We start from the raw sequence: 16,933 nt of genomic DNA on the forward strand, positions 1-16,933 counted from the left end.
GTAATTAATGAGCTGTAATAGAACAATCTGGCTCAACCACCTCAATGTTAAATTATAGTTGTTGCTCTGCATCAACATCAACCACACGAAGAAGTGCAAAATGTTGGGGCTTCAAAATAAGCCCCAAAAATGTATTATGATATTTTTCAGGAAATCAGTATCTTGCTTTTCTACTATTTGTACATATGTTGAACTTCTTTCGTACCATACGTAGCCAACCGTGCTAATTGGAGGTATTTGTTGCTGGCCATTTGGCATTTTGGGCCTTTGGGCCTGTGGTCAGCAACCGTGATTGATAAAACGTCCCATATACATAGTAATGCTATGGCATCCACTGCATGGTGATAAATAAATTATGTATTAGCACGTGCGTGTGCTCAACGGTGGATGTCTTGTGTTCCAGAGGAAAAGCCCTTCCCGTGCAGTGACTGCTCGTATGGAGCGACGCAGAAGTCGAAGCTCAAGAGACACGTCCTGAGCGTTCACCACGTGCCCTTCGATAGCGCGCTGGACTCCGACTGCCCCAAGAAGAGAAGGCGGCTGGCTGGGTGCCGAGACCACGGCTCAACTCTGGATTTGGAGCGCGCACGATGCTCACGGAGAACTCTCTGATGATTTATTTCATCCTGAGGCTGAGGTACCACGTGTGGGGCGATGAATGCAAGGTTTTGTGCAGCGGACATTTCCATGATGAAATTTCGTTACGTTCACTGCTGCGAGATTACATCTATTGCCGTATATTTTTAGTCAATTGCTGTATTTTCTGGTATACAATATATTTAATAAATTGTCCTAATTTCATAACAAAGGTTTTTGGGTTAGATCGTGTAAATATAAATGTGTCATAACCCTACACTACCTGACACAGCCAATTAGTAAGGAATTTGTCACGTAAACAAAACTCCACTTAGTTACTACTTCAGCCCACCGGTGTTTTGGAGAGTAAATCCACAAGATGAGTACGACGTTTCACTGGTAATTACATCCAGCATCATCGGGCGATTTGCCAGAATAGTGAAGCCATCCCCCTGCTTCCGGTCTTAAATAGAGAAAGGCGATGTCATCACTGAACCCATCAGGTGCAGAAATCAGAGGCGGGGAGGGGGATTATTGGAATTATATAATTGATTAGTAATCATTTAATTAGTATGTTTCCTCTATAAGTAATGATAAATGAGAGATGTCTTCTTCCTCCACGCGTTTGTTCCACTCACGTGGGGTCCACTGTCCTTGCCACCTTCTCCACACCGCCCCGTCCCGCGCCATCTCTCCCTCCGCTCCTCGGGCCACCACGTTCGACCGCATCACCACATCGCCTAACGTCTTCTTCTTCTGCCTTCATCTCCTCATCTTACAATCACAATAACTTAATAATACGCTTCCAGGCCGCACTAAGCCTGTAGCTGTCAGAGAGGTTAAAATAATACAAATTTTCTCAGTTTCAATGGATTCTCGAATTAGTCTTGGCCAATAATAATGAGTTTTACACAACACTTCATCGTTATCAATATACATTAGGTGTCCTTGTTGGCAAACATGTTCTGCAACTTCCAACAGTTATGTTTGAGAGTGTTTAATATTTATTTGGTGTTCCTTTAGTCTTACGCTAATGTTACATCCCATCTGTCCAATATAACATCTGCCACATAAGCCATTAATCCGATACACACCATCCGTTGACAACTTAGGCAATTCATCTTAAGTACATGATACTATTTTTGAATTTTGTGTACCGTGCCAAATCTTACTTAGATGTTTAGCTTTTTGCTTTTCCAAAACTCGAGCTAATTTCTCAATTACTCCCACAATATATGGTATTTTAATTGTTTAATAACCTGATTCAGCAGTATTGCTGTTCAATCTTGGTTTAGCATTCATTGCTGTTAATTATTTGAGCATTATTGTAGACATTCAATTGTAGCGTTTCTTTGACATGTTCAATTTCTCTCCCCAGACATTCACCATCTGACACTGTTTTAGCCAGATGTATGAGCATCTTGATGAGAGAGGTTTTCTGTACGGGTGATGATGCGAATCTGCATTCAGATAGGCATCAGTATGCGTTCCCTTTTGGTAAACGCTGTGTGTGTTATTTTACCATTTAGGCCTCATCCGATAAATCACCTCTCCCAAGGAAATAAGTATTTAGAGGCCACACGGGACCGGGGGGGGGGGGGGGGGGGGGAGTTTAACGTTGTGTCTGTTGCTGCGAGCAGATAGCGCGCAATGGAGAGCTTGCTCAGAGCGGAGCTGTGCACGGACTCGGCGAGGCCGCTGGGCGCTGCGGCCCGTGGAGGCTGCATCAGCACCGGGCAGAGCTGCGAGACGGGGCGCGGACACGTGTTCACCAAGATCAACGCCAAGAGCGGGGCACCCTCCTCTACGCCTCCTCACCACCTCACCTCCTCTACCCTCCTCTTCACCTCCTCTACACCACCTTGCATCCTCGCCTCAACCTTCATTCAGTCAGCCCTGTATCACTCTTTTTTCGCGGCGACTACTAGCACCAGCATGGTGAATGTTGCAGTGAACTTCCCCTCGTTGATTCCCCCCTCCACCCACGTTAAGGGACTCGGTCTACCAGACACTTTGACCGCTTCGTCTCATCCACTCCGCGTTCAACCACCGCGCCTCACTGCAGTTCACAGCAACGCACTCAACTAAACAACTCGGTCACCCACTCATCCAGTCACTAACTCAATCACCCTATCACACATTCATCCAGTCACTAACTCATCCAGTCACTAACTCAATCACCCTATCACACACTTATCTCGTCACTAATTCAATCACCCTATCACCCACTCATCCAGTCACCCACTCATTCAGTCACCCACTCAATCACCCTATCACCCACTCATCAAATCAGCCACGCATCCAGTCACCCACTCATCCAGTCATCCACGCAATCACCCTATAACCCACTCATCCAGTCACCCACTCAATCACCCTATCACATACTCATCTAGTCACTAATTAAATCACCCTATCACCCACTCATCCAGTCACCCACTCATCTAGTCACCCACTCATTTAGTCACCCACTCAATCACCCACTCATCTAATCACCCACACATTCAGTCACCCACGCATCCAGTCACCCACTCATCCGGTCACTGACTCAATCACCCTATCACACACTCCTCCACTCGTTTACTCAAACACTCACCCATTTACTCACCCACCCGCTCACCACCATGCAGGTCACCTCACTCTTCTTTTCAGATTTATCAGTTTGCACTGCTCCACTCTGGAATCCACACCCGGTCTTCCTGTTTTCCCAAACTCTTGCAACAATAAACTTGATCAATTTAAGGAACGCGTTTCTTTGATCTTAATTATCTAATTACTCATTGGACAGTTATGTATTATTATTTTTGATTGTTACTGGCCGTTTGGCGTTTTGTATTGTGTGGGGTTTGCATCGCTGTCAACCCCTCATCAGTGCCTACCTTATTACAGACCAATTCAGACCTTGTTGGTCACCCCGTGCCCCTTATAAATCCCAACGTCCATCCTACAAAGTCCCATGACAAGGAAGAAACACACAAATAAACTTAACAAAAATGTTGCCCGTATTGAAACGGCCGTCTGCCGTATGGACCTGACAACTCACTTTCCCCCAACAGAATACGGGTAAACCGTGTGGGTTGGCGGCTATGGGTTTTGTTGTGTTTGCGAGTCCAAGTTCTAGGACTGCACCCTGGGTTGTGCGTGGTCCTCATTGGTGGGAGATTCCCTTCGCTGTGTTGCACGCCAGTGGCTGGGGGCTGCCTGGGGCCAGTGACGTGTGAGCCGGTCCCAATGTGCACCGGCAAACATTTACCGCCAGGTGGCCCCAGTGTTTATTGCCCGTCCACACGTGGATACCTGAAACCCATGTCAATCCACTGCTGGATGAGTCCCGCAATGAAGATACAATCAGTACATCCACTTTGCTTTTGGACACCACCTGTTCCATTGGCGGCCGAATGCGAATCTAAATGTGCATACGTTAGAGACTGGTTAATGCGCATAAAAATCAAACCAATTGACCTACGACCCCATCAACTTTTGTAGAATTTTAGACGTGCATTACAGCTACTTTAGCCGGATGGTTGTGGTGGCTATGTATCCCTGTAATCAACGACTACGTGGAGGTGAGGGTTGGTGGATCACAAAAATGTTGCGACAACTCCCACCCCTTGGTCGTCAAGGAGGTAGAGAAGGCGGTGTGGAATAATGTGGACTCCGCCTGTTCCATCTGTAGATTTGTGATAGAGCATTGGCCCCCCCATTTGCTTGGATTTCTCCAGGTGCTCCGATTTCCTCCCACATGTAAACACTCATTAATCTTGATTTGAAGCTGTCGTGACTGCAGGAATCCTTACTCTTTGGTTCTTTCGGTAAAGTCACGTAAGTAGAAAAAAACTAATTAAAAAAATCGTCGATTGCTTGTGCGGCGATCGAAACGTCGTGATCCATTATTATTTGTTCTACCTACGCGACTTTACCTAAACAACCAAAGGGTACAAACTCTCATTAATTGGCCGATAACATCTTTATATAAAGAGGACAACAGAGCATGGGCAGGAGTGGTGGGGGGGATTTGTTGCCGGCTGCTCACCATTTGACTGCCGCCTTCCCTCATCTGTAGTTCCTCGCGCCAAAGTGAAGGAATACTGTGTGCCAGTTACAATTATCACTTGCACGTAACTTGATGTTTCAATGAAAACAGCCACTGAGATTTAATACTGAAAATCTTTATTTTTCACATGCAGTGAAACAATGTTGTTAGAAGGCTTGTTTCCCTGGGAAAGCCTCACTGAGTCTCAAGACTCTTTTTCAGGAGGGGCCTGCCAACTTTTCGCAGGAGTAATTTGGATGTTTGGCTAGTACCAGTTACATTGTATGTTGTTGTTGTTTTGCTATGGGAGTAAACCCATACAGAGAAAGGGACCAGAATGAGGAAAGCGAAGCCAGGCAGTCCTTCAGAAGATGTCATGCACGGGCGTGACCACTGCACCACCCTGCCGCCCAAATAAATGTAATTTTAATAATGTACAATACTGGCAAATAAACCCTATTAGTATCAACTGAATTTCTGGGCAATATGGCACGTGTATAGCTGCATCGGTGTTTCTAAAAGTCGTGTTCAAATTGCTTATTAATAATATTATAAAGAACAGGTTTCCCACATCTGGTTTCATTTGACTTACCGGTTGTCCTCATTATGTGTGTCACAGGTAATATGGCAAGGAAAATATTACCCAGCACGAGTTGTAGGATTAGGGCAATTATGGTGACACACGTGACCCCCTCTACACAAGTAACAGCTGAGAGTCAATGCTGGGATGTTGTGCGATTGGTGCAAGCGACCCATCATTGTGTTTTGATGTTGAGCTGTTAAAATTGCACTGTTGTGGGGTGAGGTCAAGGCCGATGACTGCTTCCAGCGGTGTCAAGATCAGTATTTTGAAGAGGCTCGCGGAGGATGATACTGGGCACTAGGGTGCAGTCTCCCTCCATGAACAACAGAGGGCAGAGGAGCGACGCTCACAACAACAATTGGCGGAGCACCGCGCGTATAAAACACAAAGTTGGAAGAAAGTTTATCTCGGGGAGTTAACCCACAACACCTGGGTCTGTCCCGCGTTTTCACACGATAACGCGTTTTCACTACAACGCGTTTTCTTTACTTTAGGGAACGCTTCTCGCACAACGCGGAACGCGCTCCGTCACAACGCGCTTTCTGAGCGGACTACTTTCTTGAGCAGTGAAATTAATTAAAATCTTTTGCTCTGCCATTTGATTTTAAATTACGACTCTTCAAAGAGCTTTGGTTGTAGTAAGCAATATTTGAATTTGTTTAAGCGACCTGTATTCTCTTACAACATGTTTTATATTCCTAGGCATTAAATGTGTACTAAAGATTCAGACTAATTGTAAATCTAATGGGACCACTTTAATCGATGTCCGTTAATATATGTAGGCGTGGTAAGGTTTCGAGACGCACTCGGCGATGCGTGAAACGCAGTCCGTGTCCTTCCTCGTCCATTTGTCTTCATTCCAACGTCAACTTTGTTCTACCGGTCTCTCTCATTAAGGCCACATGGCCACACTGTGTCTCTTAGTTCTTGCAAGCTAAGCTGGAGTCAGTCTCTCTCATTAAGGCCACATGGCCACACTGTGTCTCTTAGTTCTTGCAAGCTAAGCTGGAGTCAGTCTCTCTCATTAAGGCCACATGGCCACACTGTGTCTCTTAGTTCTTGCAAGCTAAGGTGGAGTCAGTCTCTCTCATTAAGGCCGCATGGGCACACTATGTCTCTTAGTTCTTGAAAGCTAAGCTGGAGTGAGTCCCTCTCATTAAGGCCACATGGCCACACTGTGTCTCCTAGTTCTTGCAAGCTAAGCTGGAGTCAGTCTCTCTCATTAAGGCCGCATGGCCACACTATGTCTCTTAGTTCTTGCAAGCTAAGCTGGAGTCAGTCTCTCTCATTAAGGCCACATGGCCACACAGTGTCTCTTAGTTCTTGCAAGCTAAGCTGGAGTCATTCTCTTTTCGACATATGTCCCACCAAATTCTGTAATAATAATGTTCCAGTTTCTCTATATGTTTTTTTAAATTTAGATTTAAATAAATCTACATTTAGAAATCCACAAATCTGGCTGCCTCCTGATGATGCTGGTTGTAATTACTGGCGAAACGTCGTACTCAGATTATTAATGTTGTGGCTTTGCTCTCTAACACACAACCGGTGTGCTGTACTAGTAACGAATTGGCATGTGCTGTTTAAGTGACAAACCTTACTAATTGGCTATTTCGGGTGGTGGTGGGTTTACCGACATTTTTATATTTACGTGATCTTACCTAAAAAACCTGTATTATGTAAAAATACATTTATTTTCCTCCTTTCTTTTTGGACAGTTTCAAATCTCTAACGTCTTTCAAATTGTTCTGATGTACAGTGCTACATTTCAAATTACTGTCATGTTTGCAACGGGTTGTTTAAAATATATTTAAATGGTGTAGATTCATGTTTAAACTCGCTTCGAATCTGCATTCATCATTTTCTTCTTAAGCAGTCCGTAACCACAATTGGTGCATCGATGCATGACCCATTTGATTATTGTTTGCTGGTCTTAATTTATCAATTAAAATGTTGAGTGTGCCAAATCCTAAAGAGTGGCGTTTGAGTCGACCTTATTTTATATTCACATGTGAAACGCCTGTGCACATGAATGTAATCCAGTTACACACTCTCCTACTTGTTCATCAACTCTCTTCGTGGTGTAGATTTGATGGCTTGTATAGCAACCATAAACAAACGCAACAAGTCCGGGTGACTCATGATCCATGACTCACGATGCCAGTGGGCCAGGTTTCACTCTCAACTCTCTACCTGTGTGGCATGAATAAAACGCACCTGTAAATTTGACCTGAAATGATTGCACAACAATTGCCCCGCCTTCATGCGATGTTTATCCTCCACTGTTTATCTGGCTTTGACATGAATTATATAAAAGTGCGGCTCTGCAACTGCTGTAGAGTCACATAGGTATAAACACATTTTACAATATGAACAGCGCATTGAAAACGCGTACTATTTTATGTATTGTTTAACAAGTGTGTTTACAAATCCACACTGAGAAACACGATTATTGGCAGAGGGGAGTAAATTATGTTTTCGATAGTGTATTTAAATAGAGCTACTGTAGGTAAGTAGTTTTCATTTTTAAAGGCATAGTTTAACAAGACAACACTTGCCACCATCCTTCAAACCCATTGGTGAAAAAGACAACAGTTTATGTTTACATTATAATATGTTTACATAATATATAATATAATGTTTATATTAGAATATAATGTTTACATCATATATAATATAATGTTTATATATAATATGTAAAATAATGTTTACATTATAATACAATGTTTACATTATATATAATATAATGTTTATGCAAGAGCCGGGGACTTATGGGACCCCGGAGTCCCACCATAAGGTTCATATGAATGGTTACCTAATAACTTTTGAAACACGGTAATCACTGTGAAGTGCAGTTTCCAATTCTTATTGTTCACTCAATCTCTCTGGCCTTTCTATGCAATATGAAGAAGGGTCATTGCCCGAAACGTCGCTTATCGGATGTTTTCCCTTTTTCAAGTCCCCAGTCCTACTGATGCATGAATTTGTTTGGTATTTGAAATGATACGAAGGCTCAGCAAGTGATTCCTTGCAGACATAAACAGAAGCGATACGCGCCACCCCAGCCACCCATGTCGCGAATCAATCGATTATCGCGATTGAGGGCTCGTGAATAAATTCTAGATTCAACGCCTTGTTTTAAAACGTGAACACAGCCGGCTCTAGTGACTGGAGTGGGTGGGTGTTGGACAATGTGAAACAATGACACGCAACGTATACAAATCTAAAACATAAATTCTTACGCACGCGATCCGGTGTGCATATCGCGATCTTCAGGATGAATGATCACGTCCGAATCAATGCGTCGTCGTTGCTCCCCTAGCATGCGCTCTGCGTAACCCGCTCGTGTTGTTGTTGTTGTTTGCGGCAGAGTTTAGGACCTTCGTGGCCAAGAGCCGCAGCTCCCGAGGCAAAGGAGTGATGGCACGCTTCAAGGTGCCGGACTTGCTGAAGCATCTCATGGAACGATACGGGGCTCCGGATATTCACGATCTGGGCATCCGTATCACCAGCATACCTCTGGGCATTTCCGTACGTGCTGTGCCTGCGTGTACGAGCGTGTGTGTGTGTACGTGTGTATGCATTGCGTCGCTTGTTGACTGCGAATTGTATTATTATTGGATGCCTCAAGTTATACTCTTTGGTTCTTTCGGTAAAGTCACGTAGGTATAAAATAAAATAAATCACGACGTTTCGGGCGCAACACAAGCGTCCGTCATCAGGTGGGAGAGCCTTGGTGTGCTGCTGAGGCAGACTGTTTTAAATGGTTTGAAATGTGTGTAGCCCATGGGTCATAAAGAAGTGGCCAGGGCTAGTGATGTTAACGTGAGAAATTAGCGTGTAACTGTAAGGTAGGAAAGCGGCCTCCTCCTCGATTTTACGTGACTTTACCGAAAGAACCAAAGAGTCTGGATTCCTGCAGTCACGAAAGCTTCAAATCAAGATTGTCTCAAAGATGTATTGTTGTTGCCCTTGAGGGGGTTTACTTTCGGAATTAAATGCGTTCTGGAATTGCTGACACACAGCCACAACGTACGTGTCGCTGTGTTCACACCTGAGAGTGACACTGCATCAGCCTTTTACCAATATTCCCCCGCCCCTGCGTTTGCCTTACACGGCCACAATGCTGAGCTATCCTCAGTTGCTCAGGCACACAAGTTTCACACCTGTCTCCCTGTCAAGTGAATGTGGTGTATCCTTTTGTCATGCAGTCTGAGACAGACTTCCAACACGACTTCAGTTTTGTGGGTGCAGTGCTGCGACAAGAGCACTGAAGTAACTGCTCGTGTAAGTACATCATGTTAATATATATCGTATTGAAGGCTGAGGCCTATTTTACTGTACCACTCCTTACAGAAATCTTCTTTCCCGAGTGGTTGTGCATTTGTCGCTTGTTTCAGAGGTTTGCGATTCGATCCCAGGAGTCGCCCTAGTTAATATTGCGGGTGTATTATCCAAAACTGCATTTCTATATGCTTCACAAATAATGTAAAAAAAAATCCCGTGTTGTTATCAATGAATGAGGAGGACATGTGTGCCGGCGTCAGAATCAAAATTTGAAAATCTAAACAAGTACTCAGAAATGACTGGATTGGGTAAAACCACATGTATATATGTTGAACTTCTTTCGCACTGTACGTAGCCAACTGTGCTAATCGGAGGTGTGGAGGACAACAAACTGAACACAAAAAGCAGTTCTAAAGACATTGTTTTCAATCTAGATTTAAAAGTGCTGTTGTATATGTGGGTGTGTGAAAATTGATGAAAAATAATTAAAATTAAATGAAATTCGAAATTTGCATAATTAATCCGAAATTATGCTAATTCGTGTAATTATGCGTGTAACTATGCTAATTAGAGAGGTAATCGTATTCATTTATACGAGTGGGTGTGGTTGTGTTAATGATAGCCTTTATGATAATCAGGCCCCGCCTCGTTGACGAGGTGGGGTTATCAATCAGGATAACGCAATCAATCGTGTGCAGTAACGCTAGTGTCAATTCGGCCTCGTTGTCTAACTTCGTATTATTGATCAGCATAATACAATGATTCTCGCTTTAACACTCCCCGAGTGTTCATATTTTAGGTCCCAAGTTCATATCATTCGCTTTAAAGTTTAATGAGTGTCGATTGGTGTGTTTATAGTTTAGGTTCCCGAGTTCATATCTCGTCGCAGGATACAGATCTTATGCAAAAATTTCAGGAAAGAATCACACGACCACTTCTGTATTAATCAATTTATTTTCTAATTAAACCTTAACTATAATATGTATGTGAACTCTCAATCTCGGAACTTCAACACGGTATCCACACGGTATCAAGACAGTATCATCAACGACTGTACGATTTCACTTTGATAACACATGGACCCCGCATAAAGCGATTGCTGTGAGAGAGAGAGTCAGGACATGCAAATGCTATGCTACACAAAAGCTTATACATTATAATATGAACGATCATTATGCTTGAAATGGTCAGCACATTATCACAGGCGATTGATTAACATGCCACGGTATTCATATAAAAAGACAATCAAACAGTTATTATTTCCAAAGGCATAAATGTAACAACAGATACACCGGACAGACTATAAGATTACCGAAATGGCTTAGTGTGAGGGTATGCGGTGGAACGTGTTATCTCACGGGATATTAATTAATTAATTCGTGAATAAGATTGTATGATCAGAAAATCGGTTTAGCACGATTCCTCCGCGGGAGCGTAGCTCCGTGGCGAAGGCTCCAAGGGTTAATTCGTATTAATGGATCGGTTGGTAACTTATGCGATTAGAAGTACAGTCCAAAACAAAATATTAAAGAGGGAAATTATGAATATACTTATAAATGTCAGACTGTTATCACACGATCGATGCTTCCACAGCCAGATGGTTCACGGACTTGAGTGTTCGCCTCTGGTTAAGGACCCATGTATGTTTGAGTGATATGAATTGTTTTGAATAGTCAGTGTTTGGAATTCTTTGCGTTGCCATACGCTGAAGTTGGCATCGCTTGTAGAAGTAGCCTCGCTCCCTTTAGAGCGGTGAGGTGTGTGAGAGTTGTGCATCATACGTATCGGCGTTCCCTCCTCCACACAGCAGCCAGCCTCTGTCCACGGGGGAGAGTTGCTTGATCGCTCTCAGTTCTGCTCAGTGGACACCTCTCTCCACTGCTAGATGAGCTGCGCGATCACGCTCGTGCTGGTTCGCTGACAGCAGTTTCTCTCCGCTGTTGGATGAGCTGCATCGGCACGCTCCCTCTCTCTGGGTGGAGAACTCGAACGTGCTCGTTGCTGGTTTGCTGAAAGCAGGTTTTTCTCCACTGCTGGATGACTCAAGTCGCACGTGCTCTTGCTCTGGTTTGCAGAAGCTCTTGCTTGGTGCGTCGGTCGCTCTGCAGCTGGACTTAATGTAGAATAATCTTTCAGCAATACTCTGTCTTTCAGCTCTTGGAAATCACACTAGGTGACGCCTCACTACCCTGCGAGTCTTGCCAACGTCAGTGGGTAGCGACGGGGCCACTTTGGCCTCTGCTCGCCGCCCCCTGCTCTGCAGCTCGCCGGCTGGCGACCTGTTGCTCTCGTTCCCGATTGGAACGGCTCCTGAGCCGACCCACTGGTCGAACTCCCCGCGTTCCGACCCCTCCGAGTCGAACTCCCCGAGTTCCGACCCCCCTGGTCGAACTGTTCCGAGTTGCTCCTCCGAGTCGAACTGTCTCCCGAGAGTCGACCCCCCGGTCGAACTCTGGTGAGCCGACCCCCCCCGGGTCGAACTCTGGTGAGCCGACCCACTCCTGTCGAACTGATGTTTCAATGCTCAGGATCCTCTTTTTATGCCCAAAAATCCCTTCACTCGGATCCTGCCCACAAGGCGGGGTTTCTTTCGATTTTTGCTGTGTCAGGATTTGTCCGTATGTATCTGTGTCCGTGTGTGTCCGTACGTGTGTCAGTGTGTGTCCTTGTGCATCACCCACGGTATATTCCGTTGTCATACTCCTACCATAAAACCCACAAGTAAAACAATCAAATGTTATAAATTGTCTCGAAGGCGCCTCTTTGTCTGGGTGCACAACCTGGAGGGAGGGGCGATATTCCCTCCGACTTTCACCGACGCACAAAGAAATGGTTAAAAAGTTTTAAGTTAACATTTCATTTCATCAGAGTTCAATAGTTATGATTCTGTATTAATCCAAGGTCTGAGTCAGCTTCTCGTTGTGGTGTTTGACTCGTGTTTCCCCAAGCGTATACACACTCCTACCCCGCGCTGCAGGGATACAAAGACGGCCGGGATTTCCCTTTCTCTCCGACCCTGGGTTTAACATCGCCCTTTGCTTACGTTGCAGTTTTGCTGTGCGCTTGCATTCCTTTTCCTCTCTACTCTTACTTTAACCCTGCTTATTATTTGTGTATGGGTGGAGGCTAGAGCATTTATGTTGACTTAGGAAAACCTGATTGTTATAGGCTTCGGGTCAAGTCGTATCGAAATTATTAAAATATGGAAATACATTTCATATTAAATTAATAGACGGTTGATGGTTACATTGATGTAGCTATTGGCAGGGTTCAATTGAAGTTGGTGTGAAGATCAATAACTTTAGCCTACCCTGTCGTTGAATTCCGATTTTAAGTTACTTTAATAGTAATGTAGAACCAATCAGCTTTTTGACTGAACTATATCTAGGCTAACGCAAACTCCCAGTGACCCTGGCTTGGTGTGTTTACGTCAGCCCCTGGCAATCCGCTGTGCTCTGCTCTCTATCTGCTCCCGCTGACCCTGGGAGGACTCTTAATGTCAAAATCGTGTTAGTGGGTCATGGTAAAGATAACCTCCACATGCCATGCGGAGGCCTGGTTTGGTGTTTTTATTCATTATTATAAAAAAAAAACCAATAGAAACATGTATCTATATGTATCGGAAAATTACCTGTTAACATTAAGATGGAAAAGGGGCCTAGATACAACAGTGCATAGCTCCAATGAGTTCCTAATATCGGAAGGAAGAGCATTCCAGTTGGCCGCAGAAGCCCATCTGAAAGCGAGTGATGCGGTGACTGTCTTTGTTCGATGGCTTGCCAAAAGCCACTGCCGCTAGGATGATCCACCAATCCCATCTCTCGATTGCAATCGTGCATTAGCAGCACACCTTGCATTTGCTGTTGAACCACTCGTCCATCACGTGTTCCATCATCGCAACTACAGCACTGCCCTGCACCTGTGGCCGCCACAGTTGCTAACATTGTGTTGTTTAAATTTTGATTTAAAGCTTTCGTGACTGCAGTAATTCATATTCTTAGTTTTTTTTCGGTAAAGTCACGTTGAAGAGAAACAACAAAATAATAAAATATATATAAAACAATAAAAAAATCTCACGACGTTTCGACCGTTTGAGTTATGGTCGAAACGTCGTGAGAATTTTTTTATTGTTTTATATATATTTTATTATTTTGTTGTTTCTCTTCAACGTGACTTTACCGAAAAAAAAAACTAAGAATATTGTGTTGTTTGTTTAGGTGATCGGCAAGGCCCGGAAAGGCGAGCGGGAGGCGATGGACCGTGGGCTGGCTCGCATCGAGTGTGACATCAAGCAGGAGGTGGAGGGCCGGCCACACAAGGTCAAGAAATACCTGTTGGAGTCGTTCCCCTTGCCAGGGACGAGCGCCGATCTTCGCCGACAGTTCACGACACAGCCGGCGGCCGAGATGGTGCTGCAGGTCTTCCAGAACGCCGAGGACATCTTTGTGAATAAGCTGAAGAAGGTGGGGCCATGGCGTCTGGACTTAATGCAACAAAATTACCGTGCGAGAAAAATCATGCATCTGCTTAGATTTGTCAAAGATTTTCCAAAATACATTTGTTCTCGGAATTATTTAATGAGTGATAATCGCCATACGTTTCAAGTCTGTCGATACTTCCACCAGTATCAATGACTTGCTCTACCACTGAATTAACTCTCCTCTATAATATTTAGGGCCATCGCTTTCACAAAATTCAGTCACACATTGAGACAAAAGTAAGGGGGGCATTGAAATCGGTAGGACATCTATGCATGTGTCACCCTCTATTTGTCCCAACAGAGTGATATGGCTGCACGTGGTTTGGGTCCTTTGTTGTCTCCACCAACAGTGTGTGCAGGACTTCCTGGGGCAGGTGAAAGGGGACACGCTGGCCCGGAAGCTGTTTCAGTTGGCCCTGTGCTGTGGCTCCCTCGAGACTCCTCGCGACCTCGTGGTCAAGGAGAAACCGGCCGCGTTTCTCGGCAACATCAGCACTCCCGACACCAGACCGCCGCCTCCTCCGGGGAGTAAGGAGACAAATTTGCATATACAGTAGACTCTCGATTATCCGCGCTAATGACGTGGAGGATGGCTGCGGATAATTAAAAATCTCGGATGATCCAATGATATATATTTTTTGCGGATCTCTATGCCACAAACTAACGATCAACCGATTGATGCACGTGCTGGGTGATAACACTTTCTTGCTAATTTGACCAAGTCCAATATCGGCTCAACTTTCATGTGACGGACATTACTCTCACGTTCAGAGTGGGTTAGAATGTGCTTCCCTTTTCTCTGTGGACCAGAGGTCACTAGAAGCGATGTCAGAGGTAGCTTTGTGATGTTCTCTTCTGTGGGCCATTCTCCAATAGGACGGGTTCCGCTGCTCCGTGAGAGATCCGAGTGGATACTCCGTCTCATGACACGATATCGAAAGCACAATCTGAATAAAATGTAGTTTCTTGTATTGTACATAGGGGGTCAGACCACGGAGGACCTTCAGAATGCTGAGTGTGATCTTGAAATTAATCCTGGACTGGTTCGGGGGATAGTTGAACAATTCGAATATTGGGGCGATATCGTCTTGCATACGGGTGTGAGTGAGAAGTCTGCCAGTGTTTTTTTTAGTCCATCTAGATTTTTGGGTTAGATCATGTAAACATGCACTCAATAATACGCGTAAATATGCACTGTGACCTAACCCAAAAATCTCAATTATGTATAATATTGGTCGCGAAGGCCTTCGTGTTAAACTTGTTTTTTGAGTTATCTGGAGACTGATGATGAAACTTATCGGGAGGCCGTAGATGAGACGTGGGGGTGGGAGGGCAGAGAGAGAGTGGCAGTTGTTGAGCCTATTGGAGCGAGTTACAGCATCGTTGTCCTCTCCTACAATGGCATTGCTTCTCTCCTTCGCAGAGGCGGTAGCCAAGCATCTGGTCCGTCTGCTGAGCCACACAAGTAAGATGGCAGAGCCCCTAGGCCTACCCGCGCTGTCACGCGTGGAGAAGCAGCTTGCCGAGCTTTTGACTCGCGCGACCTCCCCAGCCTGGGCCTCGGCTCCTTCTTGGACATCCTCCATCGCAACGCACAGGTGCGTACGTGGCGTGCGTGAGCCCACCCGCCTCCAGCTGGTAAGAGGCAGTACAGCAAGTAGGTGTACGAAGTTTGAGTGTACTTATCGCCTCCCGAGTGGCGCTCAATGTTAAGTTTGTTTCCAAAATTGTGCGCGGTAATATTAGTTTATTATTACGAACTTAAAACTCGTTTGTCGATAACTCAAATACGTTTAAGCATTATTCAATCACTGCCAATGCAGAGCACAACAAAGTGTCACGTAAGATGCATGGGTTTTCTCTTGTAACTCTTAAAAAATATCTGTGAATTTGGCAAAAATCCCAAAGGTAGATATTGAAAATCACCGTTAAAATTGAGTGTACAGCGGTGACATTCAGATAAAATATACGATAACACTATATATGCAAAGTGGCCAGGTGGCTCAGAGATCAAAGCGGTGCGTTGGCAATAATGAGATTCTGGGCTTGAATCTGGATTTTGACCGCTTGGGTTGAAACCGAGGTCTCAAGTCTTATCAAGTCGATCGTCCGAGCTCCGTCACCAGCGACTGCACAAAATTACAGTCTCATTAAACTTGGGTTTTGCACTTCATTTTCCTAATTCCATCTCTGAGAATAACAATTTCAGCTTGACTCTCGTGCGCCGCACAATCTCATAACACAGCTAATGTAAAAGTGTTGGCTCCTATTGTGTACAAGATAAGAGGCCACCCCCCCACATTTTATGACACAGGGCCTGCACGGCTATGCGAGATTTACGAATGGATGATTTATTTGTCTCTTGACATTACGTCGATAGTGCATTTGGAAAACTAAAATTGAGAACGAATTTTGTGTTAATTTGCAAACTTAAATCTGCAATATTTAATCAGTTTTCGTGCACTGCATTGTGAGATGCAGCTCCATGCGTATCGTTTAGCTTTAAGCCGGTGTTTGCCTTGCGGTCGCCTCGGTGTCAACCAACTGATGTTGACGGATTTGTTGTGTCTGTGGTAGCTGTTGGAGGAGACTGGGGTTGTGATCTCTGCCCTGGGTGGATCTGGAGCCACAGCGGGAAGCTTCTGCCCAAAGCGCGACGAGCTGCTGGAGTTCATCCACCAGTGCAGCAGCCTCGACACCGCAGCGGTGAGACACGGGCCCCAGTAGGGGCCACAGGGGCGGCTCAGAGATGGGGATAAGGATTTGGAGATTTAGGGCGCTCGCGGAAATAAACTCTTCAACTCAAAGCGCCTTACAGCAGCGTCTCATCTCAACCATTCCATTGCTCTACGGCAGTCTACCCGAGGGGACCCCCCCCCCCAATGGCAGCTGTTCCTATTTGGCACGTGGTGCACGCACTACTGGCCTGTGAATGGACATGTCTGCCATTCGGGAGCGATGTTTGAGTTTCCTACGT

At 44.9% G+C, this 16,933-nt stretch overlaps 1 long non-coding RNA gene across 1 annotated transcript; it reads left to right on the forward strand.

Moving 5' to 3' along the window:
• The first annotated feature begins 8,560 nt into the window (after nt 1-8,560).
• On the forward strand, nt 8,561-13,912 carry LOC142922640 (uncharacterized). The gene is made up of 3 exons (XR_012940208.1): nt 8,561-8,720; nt 9,401-9,476; nt 13,694-13,912. It is a non-coding gene; the product is annotated as an uncharacterized LOC142922640 (long non-coding RNA).
• The last annotated feature ends 3,021 nt before the right edge of the window (nt 13,913-16,933 follow it).

The sequence above is a fragment of the Petromyzon marinus genome, unplaced genomic scaffold (assembly GCF_048934315.1).
Source record: "Petromyzon marinus isolate PM22_M1 ecotype Great Lakes invasive population unplaced genomic scaffold, UKy_Petmar_22M1.pri1.0 PM_Scaffold_13, whole genome shotgun sequence".
In the NCBI taxonomy this organism is placed as follows: Eukaryota; Metazoa; Chordata; class Hyperoartia; order Petromyzontiformes; family Petromyzontidae; genus Petromyzon; species Petromyzon marinus.